This window comes from Alosa sapidissima, chromosome 14 (assembly GCF_018492685.1).
Source record: "Alosa sapidissima isolate fAloSap1 chromosome 14, fAloSap1.pri, whole genome shotgun sequence".
Lineage (NCBI taxonomy): Eukaryota > Metazoa > Chordata > Actinopteri > Clupeiformes > Clupeidae > Alosa > Alosa sapidissima.
Genome location: NC_055970.1, coordinates 33980071 through 33989809, shown reverse-complemented (window position 1 = coordinate 33989809; position 9739 = coordinate 33980071). Strand labels below are relative to the sequence as shown.

Sequence of the window (9739 nt, the reverse complement as noted above, 5' to 3'; positions counted from 1 at the left end):
CTGATTGAAGGTCAGGTTGATTTCACACGATTCCGGGGTCAGACCAGCGATAATGCAGAAAGGTCATCTCTGTCTCTTAGAGCTCAGTGTGACTCAGTTTAATCCAGCAGAAGCTTTGCGAATTCACCTCATCTAACTACCTCTCATTTGAGACATGGACAGACAATAACACCAAATACATCTTATTTCAGACATTGAAAAAAAGTAATATCATCATCATCATCATCATCATCATCATCATCATTATCATCATCATCATCATATTTGTGTCACCAACCTATTTGCTTTAACAGATTTATAGTGCTCTATAGAACTAATGTGTTCAGTGATTATTGTGTATTCATTCGTTATTTCTTCAGTCTTCCATAAACCCAGCATCTGTTTGGTCTACAGGACAACTACGTAGAAGAGAAGGGATTTACCCCAATCCTGTAGCATCCCCAACAGCATTCCTCTGCAGATCTCATCCAATCTCTCTTCCTGTTTTCCCTCCTAGCCCACATAAGTGTAACGGAACTGGAAGGGCACACAAGGTACCAGTGCCAAACTTAGTGCTGTGGCCGACCCACTTCCCTGTGCAAAAGACAAATGAAGGTGAGACCATGAGGGAGGCGAGCGTGATTAATCAGCTTTCTCCCACAGCTGAGCGTATGGGGATGGGCTAGGATGGGACAGGGCATGCTGAAGATGAGAATATACACATGACAGGACGTAGAGAGCCCAAATGAGACTCCTCCCTCACAAGTGCACAGCAGTGCTGGGTGTGGCAGGCTGGTTGTGGACTGATGTGGTTGGTGTGCCCAGGTTGTAGCCTTTGGGTCAGTGGGTTTCAAATAAATCTCTCATTGGATTGTGCTGTTGGCTCTGTTAATGGGCTGCATCTCAAAATCCTGTGTGAAAGAAATGACCTGAGTAATTTGAGAAGCAATCTACTCAGATCATCTACTTTACACCACTCTCTTCTCTCTCTGTTTTTCACTCTTTCTTTTCTTTTTTCTCTCTCTCTATCTCTCTCCCTCTACCACAGTGTCTGGCCTTGCTAGCTTCTTCACACCATCTTCATATATAAAAGTTCCTTTTTTTGCCATGTGCCCTATATTGTGTCCCAGTTTGCAAATTAGGTCTTTTTTCCCAGTGAGGAGGGGCGACTTACATCCAGATGTAACTTTGCTCAAGTAGCGCTTCTATTGGGCTGTTGTTTCAGCAGGTTGGGATAGGCTGTGGGCAATGTTGTGACACAAAAGCAAGAGAGGTATGGGACATGGTTTTCTATGAGTGCTTATACACTTGTCGCCTCTGTTTGGAGATTCCTATATTTAAAGGACAACTCTGGTCTAAGACCAACCTAAAGAAGAAAGTCTGTTCTAGTTGGTTACCAAACTCGCCTCCTTTTGGGACCATTGACAGTAGCTTGTGCTGCTTGTTTGGTCCCCAATGATTTTTTTTAAATCATCCAAAAATAGATCCTAGGTTGCTCTTACACCTGAGTTGTCCTTCAAAGCAGCACAATGTAGTTAATTTACCTTAAAATAATGGCTTTAAACTCATTCTGATTAAACGTAAATATATATCAGGCAGAACTGCATCTCTCTCAATATGCATGCCTGGAACGCCTACTTATGTAGCTTTGTGGTTCTGACCAGGCACATGACCCTTTTCATCAATATTATCCCCTTAGTGTTAAATGGCACATTGAAACTGTTTGAAACAAGGAATTCCTACATTGTATTGTGTATGTCATGCTCATTAACTAGAAAGAGTACGCTAGGTGCTCAAGGTGTGCCAGTGTTGTACGCTAACTGGCGTGACCTTGGCCTCTGTGTGCCTCGTACATTGAGGTCAGAACAGCCACGGAGATGAGGGTTTAGAATTACTTCTGCCCCACTCCCCGTCTTCCTCTTTTCACCTTGCGAATTGATTTTCAGTTCAGACTCATCCCTGTGGACATGTCTGGCAGTGTCTCTGCTCTCACCTCTTCTCTCTTCTCTTTAGTTTCCCTCTCTCCCTTGCACACTCACTCTCAGGCACACCCGCATGTACTGCCCTGTCTGCGGTAGCCGTAGGGATATACGTATACTCTATGACAATGTTTACATACAAAAATCTTGTTTACTAGGCAATTTACACCCCTGGTCACCCATAATACACAACTTCCTGTCGCGTCTGCTCTCTCCCTCTGCTCTTCCATAGTCTCTCCTCTCACCAGCTCTGTTACTGTGGGTAAGCAAGCTCATGGCGAGGCATACACTCCGTCTTATTATGTACTTAATGGTGTTCCTCTGTTCCCTGTGTTTTCTGTCTTTCCCTGTCAGATATAAGATTTCTGATGTGTGAGAGTGAAGATGCACAAAGCCCAGATGGTTAAGGAAACTCTGGAGGCAATGGAGCAGAAAAGCACACAGACTCCCTTATCCACTTTAAGCTTCAAAAATCACTTTTGGGGTGAGAATGGATATGCTTATTAATCTTGGCAGTGATGTGTAGCAGAGCTCAGAAACCTCTTAGGATTGAGATAATTATTACAATTCATTACATATCATTTATCATTAGCAGATAAGGCTCAAACAAGTCTACCTAAATGTGACCTCATCTATACTTTACCATATTTAAAGTATGTGTTCATTCTGTATCCCCATCAAAAACCTCTAGAAAAAAGTGAATACGGTTTAGATGGTTTAAAATTTCTACTCATGTCACATGAAACTAAGTCTGTACTCAGAAGAAGCTAGATGGAATGCAGCAGAGGACTTCTCATCCCCTCTTAGCTCAACCTTGTGCTTGGACATAAAAAACTGTGTATGGGTGGTGGCTAAGGAGGTAGAGAAGTTGTTGAGTAACTGAAAGGTTGCTGGTTTGAGCCTGACTCCCTTGAGCAAGACACTGTACCCCAAACCATCCCTGATATGGTTGGCACCTTGGCAGCCTCCGCCATCGTTATGTGTGTGTGTGAATGTGAGACATTATTCTGCGCTGTGAGAGCTTGGAGGAGTACAAAGGCACTTAGCCTTTCAATTAGCCATATTTATGATCAACTATATCGTTGGAAACAGTTGGTGATTCAATGAATTTTGAACTTTTTTTTATACGTAAATAAGAATGGGTTCCAACTGAAGTCACAATCTGAGGTGATGTTCCTAGCACTTGTTCATTTCATTAAAGACTCGTGATATTTGCACTGTGTCATTGATCATTTAATGCGTGCAGCTGTTCAAAACTCTCAACCCTCTTCATACACCAGCTGCTCTGCAGGTAAACAGCCCTGCTGTTTCATTTTGACTGAGCTGGAGTTCAGGCCATCTGTGTGATTATGGTGTTCAGATGCCGCTTTCAACCTTTCGTTTCACCTTGTTTTCTTCCCTTACAGAAGACCCACCCATAGGACATGGACAGCTGGGTCCGTGGAGGATTCATTCATGCTTTGTCTATGGTGGTTTTGATAAAGATTTATTTTCTCCTCTTATGTCTTTGTGTTTCTTCTGCCCACTTCGTCCCTTGTCCTCATCTCATTGCTCCATCATTTTTGAACAGACTGCCTGCCTGGCATGCTTTACCCGTCACTATGGTGATGCGATAATTGAAGTGGGGATGAAATGGGGCTTCCTGGAGAAAATCTGGCTGCAGAAACTGCGAGGAGATCAACTGAAATCTCTGGTAATATTCTCATCCCAGTATCAATATTGTCCTTATGACACGCTATCTCTCAGCTTCAGCTGCTTGGGTTTGTGCTTGGGAAACAATGATAAAACAGATATTTGTTTGTCTATATGACAGGAGAGCCATCCTACTGAGTACCTTACTGTAAATATTGACAATTTGTCAAACTGCCTGATAGACCGCCTGACTAATTCACTAGAGATCTGTAAGTGTCTAAAAGAAAATGTGTGGATAAGCTTAATAAAGGAACACAGTGAGTTGGAGAGTTGTGTTTGGCATTGTCCTTCATAATATATAATATATAGACTTTTTCCACAGGATTTTAGTTCCTCTAGATTTCTATATATTATGGTTCTCTGAAAATGTTGTTTTTGTGCGCATTTGGAACTAAATGGAAAATTGTGAAAAAGTGGCTCAAATCTAGTCATACACACAATCAACACATTGATTCAGGACCACAGAGGGGAAGGTGAAATGTATAAAACGATTTATTGCAGACAAACCAGCAGAATGGAGGGAGTCCTGGTGAGGTGCGATAGAGATTCAGTAGGTGTGTGTGGTCTTGTCCCTGGAGGTTGGAACAGATGCAGCCTATGCCTCACCTTCATGAACTGTTAGGTGACATTTTGACTCAAACGCTCTACCTCATCTCCCCCTATCTGCTTAACTGGTGGCATGGGGGGTACCTAAAATAATGATCATCCAGGCATTATCCCCAGAGGCCGCATGTTGATGACGACCCACTGTAACATACTATGATCTTGATGTAATAGAGTCTTGAGGAATAGAGTTACACAGGGCAGGAAATAAAAGTGACCAAGGTTCATAAAATAATGAACATGTAGTTTTTCTCCAACCCGTTTGTTCAATATTTAATGTGTTTATTTTTTATGAATGCAGGAACAAGACTAAAACACAAAAGTATTTAAGTCAGTGGGTACCTACTGTATATACCAATGAAGACAGCGCTAGCTCAAATGTTTATTAGATAAGTCCTTTAAATAGACAAATCTGAAGATGTTAATACTTTCACACTTTTTATGGTGTAAGTCATGAGTGGCTATTGTAGAGTATAAATGAGTGAGACTGACTGCTTGTGCTGCACAGCTGAAGAGTGAGTGTTTCTCTGCATAAACTCTTCACGTAATTGTTTATTTACATTCCTGCGCTCCACTGAGTCAAACAGAGTTTATCAACAGATTAAAGGCTGAAGGAGTCAGAGAATTTCTACTTCTAGGTGTTGATCACAGCCATAATGATCATATCTGTCAGCTTTGTAGTCAGTCAAAACTGAAGGTAGGCACACAGCTACACAATCTGAATGCATTATGTTCTGATGTATGCTGCCATCAGGAAATGCTTAACAGCACACAACCCCCTCCTTCTTACACACACACACACACACTGTACAATGTAACATATCTCGCATTAAGACATCAGACATTGCTAGAAAATGGGGAGTCTTGATATAAACATATCAAACACGATAAGTCAATTTGACACATATTCCATTACCTACTGTTATTTTAGACAATTAAACAGAATGTTACTTTGACGTAAAAATAAACTAGAATAGAATTTCATTTGACACAGTAAGTAAAGGATACAGAGTTGGCCATCTCTGGGGCAAGACTACCCTGCCCAATTTTCCCATGATTAAGTGCCATCAGTGACCAGAAGAAAATAAAACAAGGCACATTAAGAAATGACTTGCAAAAGCATCAGATGCCAAAACACTGGGCAAACGAACCAAAGAGCATGTAAGTCAAATCCCCAAATCTGTCTACAGACATGGATATAGACATAGGGAATGAATTACATCAGGGTCCCAATTTTTATGATTAGATTTCTCATAATATCACCAACTCGATAACATTACATTGGTAAGGTTTCTTTCTATTACAATCAATCATAAAACAGAAGACTCAGAATAAAGTGCATGTGTGTGGGTGGCTTGGCTGGTGGGAGTGTCACTGTTGCTCATTTCTAAGATGAACATCAGTTCCACAGTATAGGTTGGTTGCCATGGTGAGGGCCATTAATTTTGCAGGAACTTCTTCCTGGCTTTTCCAGAGCATGGAACAAGCACCAGCAGGGAGGGAGAAGGGTTATGGGACAGGGAGTTGGATCCAAGAATGGACAATAAGTAGGTTAGACAACCTCCCTCAGTTGGCAAGTGAGCTATGGCATTAGGGCTTCATCGAATGGTTGGCTCACCTTCAGAAGTACTAGTAAAAGCAAACAACTCCTTATTTGCACACTGGAAATGCCCAAAGATGGAGTTCATGTGCGCAAACACATGCTCTAGGGCTACGGGCATGTTAACAGCTGCCAGCGCGAGATAATGTTGAGTTAAAGAATGGAAGTTGAGGTTGTGATAGATGGTTGTATCGATGGCATTTGGGTAGGCCTATATAATAATACAAAATGTTAAAACACAATTATAACATTATTTAAGACTTAAGAATGATTTTGACCCTAATAGCCTACTCATAAAATTAAATAATTACGGGTTGTTGTTATCGTTTAATAGGTTAATGATATCAACATACAGCAGTTGCATCTCAGGTTTGGGTTTTAAGTTATAATAGCAGTGTCTGTTTGCTACAGGTGTAGGCTACGCTACGCCCCTCCCCACTCAGCCGGAACCCGTTACACAGGTGCAGTTTTAGGACATTAGGAGTAGCCTAGCCTATGCCTAAGGCGATAATATTGTTCTTTGGTAGCCTTCGGCTGACGGTTGCAGTCCCTATGATGCAAGGCAAAGTCTGCTGGGTCCACTGACCTGTCGTACCCTGTTTAACCGAGTGTCTCTGGTATGAAAATTCTCCTCCTCCTTCAGAATAACCACCTCCTCTCACAAACCACCCCGTTACCTACTGGAGTTTGGCATTTCTACAGTTGGTCAGTCACGGCTGGCAACGCGAAGCGGATGAGGACTCTCCGTGGTTCAAACATTTTTCTCCAACTACAGCGCGCGGTATAAAGTTCAGATAGCGAAGTAGAAACTTCAAAGGTAAGAATAATTTCAGCAAAGTTACGTTTGTTTGCTTCTCTTTTGAGTGTTTTTTTCTCTCATGCTTACTATGAAACGAGCACCCGACGGATTGTTTATCAAAGACAGGTGTCCCTCGCGCAAGCATTAGTACTGTAATTTGAGTCCATTCCCTCATTCTAGAAGGTCATATAAAAGCTATATCTCTAGAGATAGCAGAACATCTCGACGTAACTACATGCTTAATGTGTGTGTTACTACTACAGCTCGACGTTGAGCTACGTGGTGGATGTTGAAGATGACAATAAAGGTTATAGTTAAGCTGGATAGTCGAAAAGTACAGTTTATGTTCGAGGACCTGCAGGACAATAATTATTGTCTGCCAGTCATTCGCACTTCCAAGAAACATTGTAGGCTACCTACTGTACCTGCCTGGAGAAGCCCATCATAAGTCATCCGTTGTTATAAACCTTTAACCACCAAAACATTTTGCCATGTGCGCGCGTATTTAATGCATATTTTGGAGTTTCTTGTTTTTGTTTGTTTCACTTCTAAAATACGCCAGCTCAAATGCATTGCATTCCTTGCAGTTTTCACTTTGTCTATCGAGAAATGTCTTACTCCCTGTAGATTAAACATTTACTGCAGTCAAAACAACTTCAAAGGAACCGCTTTTGTGTTCTCCTCTGTTGGCTTATCAAGACACTCTTGCGTGGAATCCAACATTACCATGTAGGCTAGATTGCCACCAAATGAAGTCAAATGAAGTAAAGAAAGCAACTTTGACCACAGCCTCTTTTGTAGCCCACATAGACACTTGCTTAATGTCACTCCAATTAACCACACACTGGGTTGATCCATTCATCATCTACCTGCAATACTATTTATTTGCTTGTTGTACTGGATTAATTATTTATTGTTTTAGATATTAAGGCAAATCAAATCATAATCAAATCCAGGTGTTGCTAGTCATGAAAATGTCAGACTACTTTGGCACATTTAATTGAATGGTGTGACATCAGTGTATGAATCCACTATTACCCAATGAGTCTCCCTCTGAGATAATATCAATGATTTCAAGTAGACTGTTGGTATAGGAAATTTACTGTGTATTGAATTGATAGTGAAACACTGGTTCTGAAACACATGCAGTACCTCCAGTGAAGTGAAATGATGAGCAGTGAGATGAGCTCGATTCTCCACATCCTCTAATTTTGCTTCTGTCAAACAATGAACAACAATGTGACCTGTTCTTTGTCAGGTTTCAATAGGTCTACATTTGTCAATCATGGATAGTCCTACTGGTCAGAACTAGCAATAGCTCATTCTTTCTGGGTCAGTGATTTGCATAGCTGTCGTGGGATTTTAGTGTGTTGGTGTATAAGAACTGGGTATGAGATGCAAAGGTGTAATTAACCTCTGTCACATCTGCAGCAGCACCTGTTTGGCATTATGTATCGCTGACATGGTAATTGCATCTGTTCTGGAACTGTGCCGGCTGTGGATGAAGGTGTGTATGTTAGTGAGTGTTGGTGTGGCATCATCACGTTAGAACAATCTTTCTGAGCTTTTCCGAGCGAGTGGTGTCCAGCCCCCTGATCACCAACTCTGCTTATTGAACACTGGCAAAACCATTTACCCTCAATTTAGCTTGTACACCGCTTTGAACAACATCAGCCGAATCCATACCGATGTGATCAATAATGGTCAAAGTTGATGGTCACTCATTCAGCAAGAGTGGGTACAATTCAGCACTCATTCAGCAAGAGCGGGTACACTGTATTGTAATGATGAGCCGCAGCAAATCTTTCTTTGGCAGGTAGACTCATCATTACACATACATAGGCTTCAGGTAGCTGGTACAGAAGGGCAAGTGGGTAGGCATCTAGTACGCACACAGAGCACACAGGGCAAAGGCAGACAAAGACACTAATATGAAGACAAACTACACAAGGACGTGCAGCACCAATAAGTTCTACATTTGGACATTAATAGCAGAGTTACACATAGGGTTGCAAAATTCCGGGAATTTTCAAAGTTGGAAACTTTCCATGGGAATTAACGGGAATATACGGAAATTAACGGGAATAAACGGGAATTAATGGGAATAAACTGGGAATTTTTAATATGGCAAGTTAGTCTATAACAGGGAACTTAAATGTAGTGGAAAAACCCCATCTTGTAGCATACTATTAGTTAAAACAACCTGATTTAATGCAATTTCAGTCAAATTTCTACCCTGCACATACGTCAATCCCACACAGCGGTCACACACAGCAATCAGCATAGGCTACTAGACATAAAGGAAACCTATGGTGCGTTCATGTGCATGAAGAAAATCAATTCCCAGTATTACGATACGATTAATCTATCTGATTAAGTTTGACAATTTATATATAACTTACATAATCTATAAGGTTTGGTTGGGGTGGTATGTTGTGTCATTGTATTTTTATTTGTTTTACCATTTTCTGGGATTCTAACTGAACAAACTGATAATCAGTCAATGTTCCAACCAATTGGATTTTGTTGTTGAGTGGCATGGTGTATCTTGGGCAGTTCAGTGGTTACTGTGTTGCTATCTTAGCATGCTTGTAAACCATGGGATTCCTGCTAAGTATAAGTATATATACTCTTTTGATCCTGTGAGGGAAATTTGGTCTCTGCATTTATCCCAATTCGTGAATTAGTGAAACACACTCAGCACTCAGTGAACACACACTAATCCCGGCGCAGTGAGCTGCCTGCAACAACAGCGGTGCTCGGGGAGCAGTGAGGGGTTAGGTGCCTTGCTCAAGGGCACTTCAGCCATGCCTACTGGTCGGGGTTCGAACCGGCAACCCTCTGGTTACAAGTCCAAAGCGCTAACCAGTAGGCCACGGCTGCCCCACACCTTGTGTGCTAGCATGGTAGCTAGCGTTGTATGCTAAGCTAAGAGAAAATACGAACAAACAAATCATATTGCTTATTGTGAAACAAATGTCTGTATATGAAACAGTAGGAATTACCATAAATTCCCAGTTAATTCCCATTAATTCCCATAATTTCCTTTAATTCCATAACAGTTTCCAATTTGGAATATTTCCAAAA

At 41.4% G+C, this 9739-nt stretch overlaps 1 protein-coding gene across 1 annotated transcript in view; it reads left to right on the top strand.

Moving 5' to 3' along the window:
- The first annotated feature begins 6540 nt into the window (after positions 1 to 6540).
- LOC121682079 (SH3 and multiple ankyrin repeat domains protein 2-like) overlaps positions 6541 to 9739 on the top strand; it is a 133243-nt gene continuing 130044 nt past the window's right edge. The window contains exon 1 of the mRNA XM_042062082.1: positions 6541 to 6670. The gene's annotated coding sequence lies outside the window, so the exon portion shown is untranslated. The remainder of the gene's footprint in view (positions 6671 to 9739) is intronic.